This window comes from Rhinopithecus roxellana, chromosome 4, assembly GCF_007565055.1.
Source record: "Rhinopithecus roxellana isolate Shanxi Qingling chromosome 4, ASM756505v1, whole genome shotgun sequence".
Taxonomy (NCBI): Eukaryota; Metazoa; Chordata; class Mammalia; order Primates; family Cercopithecidae; genus Rhinopithecus; species Rhinopithecus roxellana.
In genome coordinates, this window is record NC_044552.1 from 56,289,627 (window position 1) to 56,305,377 (window position 15,751).

Here is a 15,751-nt window from a genome sequence, read left to right on the forward strand (position 1 = left end):
TTATAAATATTACTTATATTTTACAATAAAAGAACAAGAAGGTATCAATTTTACTAGCCAGATATCATTTTAAATTTAACAAAAACTAATATTTTATATTTGGGATTCTTCAAAGCGTGTTCAGGTTCCCTCTGGGGAGAGCTGGATGTTTCTGTTTATCTATTGGGATCCTCCACATTTTACATGTATCAGCTTCAATTCAAACTCATTTTCTTTTGCTTTGTCACCAAGGGCAATGTCTCATAGTCACAGACTCTATTTTCTTCTTTATTTAGCACATCTAGTCAGTCCTCTGCTCCCCTCAATTATTTTAAAGATGTCTCATTCTGTTTTAGTCCATTTGTGCTGCTATAACAGAAAGCTACAGACTGGGTAATTTATAAAGAATGGAGATTTATTTTTCCACTGTTCTAGAAGTTAGGAAGTCCAAGATCAAGGCACCAGCAGGTTCAGTTGTCTGGTGAGGGTTCTGCTTTCAAGATGGCACCTCGTTGTTGCTTCCTCAAGAGGGGAGGAACACTGTGTCCTCATACAGGGGAAGGCAGAGGGTAAGCTATCCAAATGCTGTGAGAAGCCTCTTTCATAAGAGCCTTAATCCCATTTATGAGGAAGGAGCTCTCATGGTCTAATCATATCTTAAAGACCTCACTCTCATCACATTGGCCAGTAAGTTTCAACACCTGAATTTTGGAAGGGACAGTCAAATCATAGTACACACCTACCCTTTCACTGCCATTTCCAGTACTACCACCCTTCTGGAACTGGTCTTTGCAATGATCTTTATATGAGGGAAATCTGGCTCTTCCAGTCTGCAGTGGGTTCCCGTTACTACCAGAATAAAGTGTCAATGCCTCAAAATCACTTATAAAGCCCATGGTCTGGCCAAAAGTTCCATCCTCAGCTTGACCTCCTAACTTACGCTTCTCCCAAATTCTGTCCCCATCTTCAACAGTTATGAACTGCTTTTAGTTATTTTTCCTTGCCAAGTGGCCAATCACTATGTTCTCTCTCACTGCTGCATCCCCCCTTTCACCCCACTCCTCCATCCCTTGCCTAGTTTCCCCAGTTGCTGTCACCCCATAGGTCTGGTTCAAAGCTACCCCTGTAGCCTCTGTACTCCCCCATTATGGGACGTTTCCATGTTATCCTATTGCAGATTTGCTTATTTCTCCACACAGAGGAAAAGAAACGAATTTTTGTGATGTTTGTTTGTTTTTTCATTACATTTATTCCTAAATTCTTGCTCAGTGCCAGATTAATGGCAAGCACACAATATGTCAAATAAATAAATAGATTAAAATTCATTATCTAACATTTACCTAAAATGGTATTACTTGCCAGTTTTCTCTCCACATTGCTTGGTGTTTGTTTTAGGCAAAATAATGGTCTCAAATATCTCCATGTCTCAACCTCCAGAACCTATGAATAACTAACATTGCAGATGGAATTAAGGTTGATAATCAGCTGACCTTAAAATAATACTATTCTGGATTATCCAGGTGGGCCCAATTTAATCACAAGGGAATTGAATGGGAAAGAGGGAGACAAGAGGATCAGAATGAGAGATGTGACATCACGAAAAAGACTCCACCAGCCATTGCTGGCTTTGAAAAACGGAGGAAAGGAACGATGAATCAAGAACTGCGATCAGCCTCTAAAGCTGGAAAGTCAAGAAAATGAATTTTTCCCTAGAGCCTCTAAAAAGGAATTCATCCCTGCTGGCACCTTGATTTTAGCCAAGTGACTATTGACCATTTCAGATTATTGACCTCCAGAACTGTAGGTTGAAAAAAAAATGTATTGTTTTAAGCTACTATGAAAGTTGTCAGCATTAAATGGAGTCACTAATATTAAGAAAATGGTGACAGGCTGAGCGCAGTGGCTCATGCCTATAATCCTAGCACGTTGGGATGCCGAAACAGACAGATTGTCTGAGCTCAGGAGTTCAAGACCAGTCTGGGCAACATGGCAAAACCCCCTCTCTACTAAACATAAAAAAAATATAAAAATAAAAATAAAATAGCTGGGCATTGTGGCACACGCATGTAGTCCCAGCTACTCAGGAGGCTGGAGTGGGAGAATCACTTGAGCCTGGGAGGCAGAGGTTGCAGTGAGCCGGGATCATGCCACTGCACTCCAGCCTGGGTAGCAGAGTGAGATTCTGTCTCAAACAAACAAACAAAAGAAAATGGTGACAAATAGAGCTGAGGAAGGCCATGAAGAGAGGCTTCTTATGCCTGTATATCTGATTTAAAAAAAAAAAAAAAAATCAAGCACTACCAAAACTAACGACCTTGCATAAAGGCCTTCCACAAAAAAGTACTTCTGCAAAAATATCTGCCCAGTAACTCCCTGTCCAGCCTTGGAATGGCATCACCTTTGTTATTGATTTTTGTAGACAATGATAATTGCTTCAAAACAATTATGTAAGTTTTCTCATTTTTAATTTTAAAAACTATCAGGCAGGTGCATTGGCTCACACCTGTAATCCCAGCACTTTGAGAGGCCAAGATGAACAGATCACTTGAGGTGAGGAGTTCAATACCAGTCTGGCCAACATGGTGAAACCCCATTTTTACCAAAAAATAGAAAAATTAGCCAGGCATGGTGGCACATGCCTGTAATCCCAGCTACTAGAGAGGCTGAGGCAGGAGAACAGCTTGAGCCTAACAGGCAGAGGTTGCAGTGAGCGGGGATCATGCCACTGCACTCTAGCTTGGGAGATAGAGTGAGACTTCGTCTCAATAAATAAATAAACAAATAAAGAAAGAAAATAGATAAAGTAAAAACTTTCATCTTCCTTTACCTCCCTGAATATGCTCACAGTTTACTACAATCTCGTTGCAATGCTCTATTCCCAAACAAATATATTTTATTTTAGAGATTCTCTCTCTGTTATTTAGGTTGACATTAAGTTTGTGGCAATTTGCTACAGCACCAATGAGAACCTAACACAGTCTTCCATCAAATTTTCACCTTAGCTTAAATTCTTTTTATGTAGAAATGTTTAGCAACTTCCCCAATCCGGGGTAATGCTTCTTAATGGGTGTAGGTGTGTGTGTGTGTGTAGGAGTGGGGCATAGGAGGTGAATAGACATCAGATGCACCCCAAAAGTTCTTCCAAAATCTATCATTTTAAATAAAGCAGTGATAGAATAGTGTATCAGAAAAGATTTGGAGGATATTTTTCAAAATACTCAAGTCTCCCTGTACACACAAACATACACAAAGAGGACCACTGCTCTAGAATCTGTGACTTTTGACCTTGTAGTCCTTGAACTGCTACAGTTTCCTCTATTCAGAGAAGAAAATGTCTTACAGTTCTCACAAGGATACTCAGGAATGAAGCCCAAAGCCAGGACAGGAAAGAAAGGAGTCCTATTTCCAGGTTTGGGGGTGGGGGTAAAGAGCACAGTGAACTAAAATGGCACAAACTACTTTGGAAAATGGTTGGAGAATGCAAGCGATTATGTGCTCTTTCTATTTTAATCAACTACATTTCACCAACAAGAGATTTAAAAAGACTTAAAGGCTGATGGAAATTCAAACATTCCTAGAAATGGCAACTGCTTACTCACCTCAAAAAGCCGGCTGTCAGGACTGAACTGGTCAGGGCCCTCAGAGACCAGAGTTCAAAACACTCATTTTGTAGATGAGGAAATCAACATTGAGAGGGGGACTTGTCCTAGTCACACGTTTGTGGCAATGACAATTTTAACTCCAGTTTCAGTGCCTTCTGTCTCTATCCTCACTTTCTCTCGAATCACAGGTGTGGGGCAACACACGCAAGCCTCACCTTCAAATGATGTGATTTTGATCCCTAAAATAAACCCTGAACTTCCAAACCTGCACCATCAGAAAGCCAACTGAGAACCCTCTGCAGCTTTCAGGAAGTGCACTCTCTCCAGTGACTACTTCAGATTTAGTAGTAGACAATAAAGAGCCAAAAAGGATTTCTTAAAAGACACCACTGGAGGCCAAAGAAGCTAAATGATAAGGGATTCCTTCCATTTGGAAGAACCAGCACTACCAGATGGAGCTGATTAAGGAATTTACTTCCCTGCTTGGGCTGGGAAGTATCAAAACACCTGCTGAGTTGGATTTGCTAGATGCCATAGCTCTCTGTGATTCAGTCCGTCCCTTACTGCACTTTTCTGAGGGAAAGTCTTTATGGTAATTACCCAGTTCCTACCCTCACCATTGTCTATTGTGTGGAGTTGGGGATGAGGGGTAACAGACCATAGGATGACTCACCCAAACCTGATAGAAATGACTCACATTGCCCTGACCTTCTGGGCCCTCCTAATGCAATTTACCAGATGGGACTTTGTAGTTGTCTTTCTTGATGGGAATGGAGCAGGTGACGAAGTATGTTCTATCAGTGAGAAGAAGGGTGCACATAGGTATTTGGCAGGAAGAGAGATAAGCCATGGCAGAGACTGCTATATGTCTCTCATTCTCTCCTTCTCTCTCATAATAATTAAATTTCATGTTTTCACTATGGGGTAACATGCCCCTCAACAGAATAAAGAAAACTTTTCTTAATCTTTGTCATAATTAGACGTGGCCATGTGACTAAGTTCTAGCTATAGAACTGTGAAATAAAATGATATATGAGACAATGAAACCTCCAAGTTGTGTCCTTAGAATGGATATGCTTTTTATCCTTTCCACCCTCCTGCTCTCTGGATTGTGGAAATAATGGGAGGAGCTGGAGAAAACCACCTTCATCATTGAGATGGATGCTACACATTGAGAATGGCAGAGCAACAGGTGGAGCCTGGATCCATGATGAGTGAATACATTCATCATGATCGCACTAGACCACTTACCAGGCAAATAAACTTCTGACTTATTCCAACCACTATTATTTGCAGTTTCTATTTTATATATTGTGAGGGGATTGTGAAACAAGTTGATGACTGTACCTGCAGGCCTGTGATGTTGGTTTATAATTAAGAGTTAAGCAAAATAACAAAAACTATAATATGATTGAGTTCCAAAATATCATGTAAACTGGATCCATAAACTTTTTATTTAGAGTCATGCCCCCTTCTAACAGTGTTAAAACAAGTAGAAATACAGTCATTATTTAGCTATGTAGATCAAGAAAGTGGAAAAAGAACAAGCCAAACACTAAATAATGATGGACCTACAATCAGAATTTTTAGAATTTAGTGCTACTGATCGCAACCTCATTTCTTCTAATAGCAGCTTCATCCTGAGATGGTCAAGAAGACATTAGATACTTTTTACCTTTACTGTGATATTTGCAGTTGTACAGTACAATGACTAATACCAAATTCAATCATTAAATGCAATGATACTAATTTAAATGTTAGCTTTAACTTCTTATGGCATTAATTCTAAAAATTTGTCATACAAATCGTCACATATGAAAAATTGCAAAAACATTATAAACAACTTAAATGTCCATCAATGGTAAACTAGTTGATATAGTCTGGCTCTGTGTCCCCACCCAAATCTCACCTTGAATTGACCTTGAATGTTTGTCTGAATTGTAATCCCCATGTGTGATGGGTGGGACCAGGTGGAGATAATTGAGTCATGGAGGCAGTTACCCCCATGCCACTGTTCTCGTGATAGTCAGTGAGTTCTCATAACATCTGATGGTTTTATAAGGGGCTCTACTCCCTTCACTCTGTACTTCTCTCTCCTGCCTGTTTGTGAAGAAGGATGTATTTGCTTCCCCTTCTGCCATGACTGTAAGTTTCCTGAGACCCCCCCACCAGCCAGGCAGAACTGTGAGTCAAACCTCTAAGTTCTTTGCAAAGAAATAGCCAATTTCAAGAAATTTCTTTATAGCAGTGTGAAAATGGACTAATACACTGGTTGAACAAATTATAATATATTCTTATAATTAACAACTATACAATGGATAGAAAGAATGAGGATATTGTATGTATGAATACAATCACCAGGCTAAAATGTTAATTGCAAAAAAAAAAAAAAGCGAGAGTTGTTTTAGAAATTTAATCTATTTACCAAAGGGTAAACAAATTATATAAATGAATTATACATATCAGTCTAGTAATATGGATTGCCTTTGTGCTGGGAAAATGAGTGGAGAAGGGACAGAAGTGGCTGGGAGAGTTTTCACTCTAGATCCTGATGTACCTTTGGGAAATCTCAACCATGTGAATATATTACATATTCAAAAAGTAAATCACATTTAAATCATAAGGATATTGTGCAGCCTGTATTGGATGGAATTTAATGTACTTCACAGTGATTATCCCATTTGGTTTGAAATACCAAGGGAGTAGGAGGTATTTTTGTCCCTCCTTTGTAGATTATGAAGATCAGGCATGGAAGGGCGGAGCACTTAGTTCTGAATCAAGACCAAGAGTGAACCCAAACAAATACATATGGGACTCAGTGTTTGGTAAAACAATATGGCTCAGTGAGTAAAATCCAGGCCCTGACAGCAAATGGCTGGATGGAAACACAGCTCTGTCAATTGCAAAACAAGTTCTTAATTAAATCTCATTTTTTTCATCTATAAAATGAGTGATAACAATAGTATCTACTTCATACACATAGGGTCTGTAAAGATTGGATTAAATAAGTATTGTTGCACTTCTAGCATGTACTAAGAACTTAATAAATAACATATATTATTTATCCCCCTCATTATATTTTAACAACGACTTAAAAAGTCTTGCACTAGTATTAAGAGTTAATATTTTCACGGGTGCCAACAAATAAAATAAACAAAAGAACAATCACTGTGTCATGTGTTCAACAAAACCATCTCATTTTCCACTTGGCCACACAGGAAGACTCATTTTTCCATACCTTGTTATGGTTGGGCTGGGATATACGGCAGTTCTGTCCAATGGAGAGTGGGTGGAAGTGACAGATAAAACATTCTGGCATGACTTACAAAATCTCACCGCTTGAGTCTCCATTGTCACTTCCCCTTCATAGCAATCTTGGAGATTGCATGCAGAAGATGAAGACGTCACAAAATGGAAGACGCCCGACCCTGTAGGACTGTGTGCACAGAGTCCCTCTGCCCACTGGCATTGGATTGCGATGCAAGCAAGCAATAAACTTTTTTTTTTTTTTTTCAGTAGAGATGAGGTCTTGCTATGTTGCCCAGGCTTGTCTCGAATTACCAGGTTCAAGTGATCCTCTGGTCTTGGTCCTCCAAAGTGCTGGGAAGCACCTCTAGCAATAAATCTTGAAGCAACTCAGATTAGGGGTTGACTTGGAGTTTTTCATTTGATTGATTGATGGTACTGGTAGAGCAGAGCCTTTGTTTTACATACCTTTGTGAAATAGCACTACTTGTCAATAACAAAATGTTAAAAGGTTTCAAATGTTTTCACCTCATGAGAGTGAAGAGACACTCATACTCTCATGAGTAACTCTCTTGCATGTTTTCTGTTTTGTTTTGTTTCTTTCTCAAATGGCCATAATATGGGATTGAGATGTTTGCTATGGTGCTGGACTTATAGGACAGTGTGTCCCTCTAAATTTCTGGGGCCTTTGTTGCAATATGCACAGATTGCCTTAAATACTTAGAGCCAGTGGGGAAAACTAGCTCTTCTAACTAGAAAATGTTACCTCCTAAGATGAAGGCATAAAGATAACAATAGAATATTTATTGGTTATTCCCGTTTTTAGAGAGTGAACTTCAGATATTTCCTCTTGCTTAGACAAGGAAATAAGTAACATGCTTCATAGAGATATCCTGAGTTTCTTGGATATCTCCCAGTGCTGCCAAATGTTTAGAAATATTCCCAACCACTGAGCATTTTTACCTAAACCATGTGGTTTTAGAAAAGTCCACACAAATCACAGTCGTGGGCAAATGGAGAATTATGAATTGTGTAATTTGGCTGATCCCTTTAACGTAAGGTACCCTTATTTTAGTTCTGTCAAAGCTTCTCATTTATTACCCACTGTGTTGCTGAATCTTTAAATTTAAAATAAACAATGCCAACAAAACCAGAATGACTCAGAATGTCAATGCGGTATATTTTCTTTATTGAAAAAAAAGTGCACTTGAATAACACAGTTGTGACTTAAAAAGAAAAGAGAGAAATTCTTTTAAATGTGTGGATAAAGAGAAACTGACAGAGATAAAAAGAACCTAACCCATTTTTTCCTAGTGCAGTAGTCAAATGTGTCCTTCAGTTTAACACACAACTGGGCTAGACAGAATGAGTCAGAAACTGTAACATTTTCTGAGTGTTCTCATAGAGAGTACTCACAAATGCTATGTACAGGTTGACTTGACAGTTTATGCTTCTAGAAGTTTCCCAGACAATATTAAAAGTTCTAACCATCTACAGGAAGAAATAATTGGTGGTTTCAAGGACATTTTTACCACAATAAATACATCAAGAAGTTCAGTTGCTATCACAATGAATGAAAAGCTTAAGCGATTCTTTGCCTTCCCATTGCTTAGAATGTCCTTTCCATCTTGGGTCACTATTTTACACAAATCTATGAAGACTGAAGAGGGAGTAGCTGATGTATGTTACATACTCATGATTAAACTTCGATAACAGTTCAGTTGGCATTGGCCATGTATTTTCTCAAGTTTAAAAGGCAAATACAAATAATACACTAAATTCTTTTCTGCATTTCAAAAAATATATTGGAGTTTGCCATTCATTTCTGAAGCCCTGATGAACAGGTAACAGGTTTCTTGGCCTCAGAATATAGGTTCATATTTCTTGCCACAGTCACCATCATTACTATGACTGTCTGCATCCAGATTATTGGGACTAGCAGATTTGTTCCTGCCCTCTTTAACAGAACAACATTTTTGAGGTGCAACATATCCACTGATTTTTAGCATCTATTCAACAGGTTTTTATACCCATTCATAGAGAGCAGAACAATGTAGATACTCTATATACTCTATAAACTCTGAACCATACTCTCTGAGGCCAGATTCATCTGTCTATTTATTTACGAATACTGGGGTGGGGATGGGGGGTTGTTCTATGTTTTACCAAGCAGCAAGTTGAATGCTTGCTTTAGGGAACTTCAATTAGATCTTAGAGATGGAAGCCCAACGGGAAGGAAAGAGTTCCAGGAGTAGTATCCAAACCCTGTTGAACTTGTAACTAGAATTGCTCACTGTAACATACCCTACTAGGAAATGATAAAAGCAGTTTACTTCTGACCTTTCTGTAAATAAAACTGCTTATCACAAGAGAAAGAAATACCTAATTTTCCCATTTGAGAGAACTCCAAAAATAATGCAATAACTCACCACATGTGTTTCAAATTTGTTTGGTATTGTATCTATGCATACACATGTGCACATAAAGATATACATACATATATATGTTATATAAATGAATGAATGAAGAAAAAAGAAAGAGAAAGAAGAAGGAAGTAAGGAAGGAAGGAAGGAAGGAAAGAGAAAGAAAGAAAGAGACAAAGAGACAGAAAGAAAAAGAAAGAAAGAAAAGAAAAGAAAGAAAGAAAGAAGAAAGAAAGAAAGAAAGAAAGAAAGAAAGAAAGAAAGAAAGAAAGAAAGAAAGAAAGAGAGAGAGAGAGAGAGAGAGAGAGAGAGAGAGAGAGAGAGAGGGAGGGAGGGAGGGAGGGAGGGAGGGAGGGAGGGAGGAAGGAAGGAAGGAAGGAAGGAAGGAAGGAAGGAAGGAAGGAAGGAAGGAAGGAACTACACAAGATGGCCGAATAGGAACAGCTCCAGTCTCCAACTCCCAGCGCGAGCAACACAGAAGACAGGTGATTTCTGCACTTTCAACTGAGGTACTGGGGTCATCTCACTAGGGAGTGCCGGACAATCAGTGCTGGTCAGCTGCTGGAGCCCGACCAGCGAGAGCTGAAGCAGGGCGAGGCATTGCCTCACCTGGGAAGCACAAGGGGGAAGGGAATCCCTTTTCCTAGCCAGGGGAACTGAGACACACAACACCTGGAAAATCGGGTAACTCCCACCCCAATACTGCGCTTTAAGCAAATGGGCACACCAGGAGAATATATCCCACACCTGGCCAGGAGGGTCCCACGCCCATGGAGCCTCCCTCATTGCTAACACAGCAGTCTGCAATCTAACCACAAGGCAGCAGCTAGGCTGGGGGAGGGGCGCCCGCCATTGCTGAGGCTTAAGTAGGTAAACAAAGCCGCTGGGAAGCTCGAACTGGGTGGAGCTCACAGCAGCTCAAGGAAACCTGCCTGTCTCTGTAGACTTCGCCTCTGGGGACAGGGCACAGATAAATAACAACAAAAAAGCAGCAGAACCTCTGCAGATGCAAATGACTCTGTCTGACAGCTTTGAAGAGAGCAGTGGATCTCCCAACACGGAGGTTGAGATCTGAGAATGGACAGACTGCCTGCTCAAGTCGGTCCCTGACCCCTAAGTAGCCTAACTGGGAGACATCCCCCACTAGGGGCAGTCTGACACCCCACACCTCACAGGGTGGAGTACACCCCTGAGAGGAAGCTTCCAAAGTAAGAATCAGACAGGTACACTCGCTGTTCAGCAATATTCTATCTTCTGCAACCTCTGCTGCTGATACCCAGGCAAACAGGGTCTGGAGTGGACCTCAAGCAATCTCCAACAGACCTACAGCTGAGGTTCCTGACTGACTGTCAGAAGGAAAACTATCAAACAGGAAGGACACCTATACCGAAACCCCATCAGTACGTCACCATCATCAAAGACCAGAGGCAGATAAAACCACAAAGATGGGGAAAAAGCAGGGCAGGAAAGCTGGAAAATCAAAAAATAAGAGCACATCTCCCCCTGCAAAGGAGCGCAGCCCATTGCCAGCAACAGATCAAAGCTGGTCAGGGAATGACTTTGACGAGATGAGAGAAGAAGGCTTCAGTCCATCAAAATTCTCAGAGCTAAAGGAGGAATTACGTACCCAGTGCAAAGAAACTAAAAATCTTGAAAAAAGAGTGGAAGAATTGACAGCTAGACTAATTAATGCAGAGAAGGTCATAAATGAAATGACAGAGATGAAAACCATGACACGAGAAATACGTGACAAATGCACAAGCTTCAGTAACCAACTCGATCAACTGGAAGAAAGAGTATCAGCAATTGAGGATCAAATGAATGAAATGAAGCGAGAAGAGAAACCAAAAGAAAAAAGAAGAAAAAGAAATGAACAAAGCCTGCAAGAAGTATGGGATTATGTAAAAAGACCAAATCTACGTCTGATTGGGGTACCTGAAAGTGAGGGGGAAAATGGAACCAAGTTGGAAAACACTCTTCAGGATATCATCCAGGAGAACTTCCCCAACCTAGTAGGGCAGGCCAACATTCAATTTCAGGAAATACAGAGAATGCCACAAAGATACTCCTCGAGAAGAGCAACTCCAAGACACATAATTGCCAGATTCACCAAAGTTGAAATGAAGGAAAAAATCTTAAGGGCAGCCAGAGAGAAAGGTCGGGTTACCCACAAAGGGAAGCCCATCAGACTAACAGCAGATCTCTCGGCAGAAACTCTACAAGCCAGAAGAGAGTGGGGGCCAATATTCAACGTTCTTAAAGAAAAGAATTTTCAACCCAGAATTTCATATCCAGCCAAACTAAATTTCATAAGTGAAGGAGAAATAAAATCCTTTACAGATAAGCAAATGCTTAGAGATTTTGTCACCACCAGGCCTGCCTTACAAGAGACCCTGAAGGAAGTCCTAAATATGGAAAGGAACAACCGGTACCAGCCATTGCAAAAACATGCCAAAATGTAAAGACCATAGATGCTAGGCAGAAACTGCATCAACTAATGAGCAAAATAACCAGTTAATATCATAATGGCAGGATCAAGTTCACACATAACAATATTAACTTTAAATGTAAATGGACTAAATGCTCCAATTAAAAGACACAGACTGGCAAATTGGATAAAGAGTCAAGAACCATCAGTCTGCTGTATTCAGGAGACCCATCTCACATGCAGAGACATACATAGGCTCAAAATAAAGGGATGGAGGAAGATCTACCAAGCAAATGGAGAACAAAAAAAAGCAGGAGTTGCAATCCTAGTCTCTGATAAAACAGACTTTAAACCATCAAAGATCAAAAGAGAAAGAAGGCCATTACATAATGGTAAAGGGATCAATTCAACAGGAAGAGCTAACTATCCTAAATATATATGCACCCAATACAGGAGCACCCAGATTCATAAAGCAAGTCCTTAGAGACTTACAAAGAGACTTAGACTCCCATACAATAATAATGGGAGACTTCAACACTCCACTGTCAACATTAGACAGATCAACGAGACAGAAAGTTAACAAGGATATCCAGGAATTGAACTCATCTCTGCACCAAGCGGACCTAATAGACATCTACAGAAGTCTCCACCCCAAAACAACAGAATATACATTCTTCTCAGCACCACATCACACTTATTCCAAAATTGACCACATAATTGGAAGTAAAGCACTCCTCAGCAAATGTACAAGAACAGAAATTATAACAAACTGTCTCTCAGACCACAGTGCAATCAAACTAGAACTCAGGACTAAGAAACTCAATCAAAACCGCTCAACTACATGGAAACTGAATAACCTGCTCCTGAATGACTACTGGGTACATAACGAAATGAAAGCAGAAATAAAGATGTTATTTGAAACCAATGAGAACAAAGATACAACATACCAGAATCTCTGGGACACATTTAAAGCAGTGTGTAGAGGGAAATTTATAGCACTAAATGCCCACAAGAGAAAGCAGGAAAGATCTAAAACTGACACCCTGACATCACAATTAAAAGAACTAGAGAGGCAAGAGCAAACACATTCAAAAGTTAGCAGAAGGCAAGAAATAACGAAGATCAGAGCAGAACTGAAGGAGATAGAGACACAAAAAACCCTCCAAAAAATCAATGAATCCAGGAGTTGGTTTTTTGAAAAGATCAACAAAATTGACAGACCGCTAGCAAGACTAATAAAGAAGAAAAGAGAGAGGAATCAAATAGACGCAATAAAAAATGATAAAGGGGATATCACCACCGACCCCACAGAAACACAAACTACCATCAGAGCACACGATAAACACCTCAACTAGAAAATCCAGAAGAAACGGATAATTTCCCGGACACTTACAATCTCCCAAGACTAAACCAGGAAGAAGTTGAATCCCTGAATAGACCAATAGCAGGCTCTGAAATTGAGGCAATAATTAATAGCCTACCCACCAAAAAAAGTCCAGGACCAGATGGATTCACAGCTGAATTCTACCAGAGGTACAAGGAGGAGCTGGTACCATTCCTTCTGAAACTATTCCAATCAATAGAAAAAGAGGGAATCCTCCCTAACTCTTTTTATGAGGCCAACATCATCCTGATACCAAAGCCTGGCAGAGACACAACAAAAAAAGAGAATTTTAGACCAATATCCCTGATGAACATCAATGCAAAAATCCTCAATAAAATACTGGCAAACCAGATTCAGCAGCACATCAAAAAGCTTATCCACCACGATCAAGTGGGCTTCATCCCTGGGATGCAAGGCTGGTTCAACATTCGCAAATCAATAAACGTAATCCAGCATATAAACAGAACCAAAGACAAAAGCCACATGATTATCTCAATAGATGCAGAAAAGGCTTTTGACAAAATTCAACAGCCCTTCATGCTAAAAACGCTCAATAAATTTGGTATTGATGGAACGTACCTCAAAATAATAAGAGCTATTTATGACAAACCCACAGCCAATATCATACTGAATGGGCAAAAACTGGAAAAATTCCCTTTGAAAACTGGCACAAGACAGGGATGCCCTCTCTCACCACTCCTGTTCAACATAGTGTTGGAAGTTCTGGCTAGGGCAATCAGGCAAGAGAAAGAAATCAAGGGTATTCAGTTAGGAAAAGAAGAAGTCAAATTGTCCCTGTTTGCAGATGACATGATTGTATATTTAGAAAACCCCATTGTCTCAGCCCAAAATCTCCTTAAGCTGAGAAGCAACTTCAGCAAAGTCTCAGGATACAAAATTAATGTGCAAAAATCACAAGCATTCTTATACACCAGTAACAGACAAGCAGAGAGCCAAATCAGGAATGAACTTCCATTCACAATTACTTCAAAGAGAATAAAATACCTAGGAATCCAACTTACAAGGGATGTGAAGGACCTCTTCAAGGAGAACTACAAACCACTGCTCAGTGAAATCAAAGAGGACACAAACAAATGGAAGAACATACCATACTCATGGATAGGAAGAATCAATATCGTGAAAATGGCCATACTGCCCAAGGTTATTTATAGATTCAATGCCATCCCCATCAAGCTACCAATGAGTTTCTTCACAGAATTGGAAAAACCTGCTTTAAAGTTCATATGGAACCAAAAAAGAGCCCGCATTGCCAAGACAATCCTAAGTCAAAAGGACAAAGCTGGAGGCGTCACGCTACCTGACTTCAAACTATACTACAAGGCTTCAGTATCCAAAACAGCATGGTACTGGTACCAAAACAGAGATATAGACCAATGGAACAGAACAGAGTCCTCAGAAATAATACCACACATCTACAGCCATCTGATCTTTGACAAACCTGAGAGAAACAAGAAATGGGGAAAGGATTCCCTATTTAATAAATGGTGCTGGGAAAATTGGCTAGCCATAAGTAGAAAGCTGAAACTGGATCCTTTCCTTACTCCTTATACGAAGATTAATTCAAGATGGATTAGAGACTTAAATGTTAGACCTAATACCATAAAAACCCTAGAAGAAAACCTAGGTAGTACCATTCAGGACATAGGCATGGGCAAGGACTTCATGTCTAAAACACCAAAAGCAACGGCAGCAAAAGCCAAAATTGACAAATGGGATCTAATTAAACTAAAGAGCTTCTGCACAGCAAAAGAAACTACCATCAGAGTGAACAGGCAACCTACACAATGGGAGAAAATTTTTGCAATCTACTCATCTGACAAAGGGCTAATATCCAGAATCTACAAAGAACTCAAACAAATATACAAGAAAAAAACAAACAACCCCTCAAAAAGTGGGCAAAGGATATGAACAGACATTTCTCAAAAGAAGGCATTCATACAGCTAACAGACACATGAAAAAATGCTCAGCATCACTCGCCATCAGAGAAATGCAAATCAAAACCACAATGAGATACCATCTCACACCAGTTAGAATGGCAATCATTAAGAAGTCAGGAAACAACAGGTGTTGGAGAGGATGTGGAGAAATAGGAACACTTTTACACTGTTGGTGGGATTGTAAACTAGTTCAACCATTATGGAAAACAGTATGGCAATTCCTCAAGGATCTAGAACTAGATGTACCATATGACCCAGCCATCCCACTACTGGGTATATACCCAAAGGATTATAAATTATTCTAATACAAAGACACATGCACACGTATGTTTACTGCGGCACTATTCACAATAGCAAAGACTTGGAATCAACCCAAATGTCCATCTGTGACAGACTGGATTAAGAAAATGTAGCACATATACACCATGGAATACTATGCAGCCATAAAAAAGGATGAGTTTGCGTCCTTTGTAGGGACATGGATGCAGCTGGAAACCATCATTCTTAGCAAACTGTCACAAGAACAGAAAACCAAACACCGCGTGTTCTCACTCATAGGTAGGAACTGAACAATGAGATCACTTGGACTCGGGAAGGGGAACATCACACACTGGGGCCTATCATGGGGAAGGCGGAGGGGGGAGGGATTGCATTGGAAGTTATACCTAATATAAATGATGAATTGATGGGTGCTGACGAGTTGATGGGTGCAGCACACCAACATGCACAA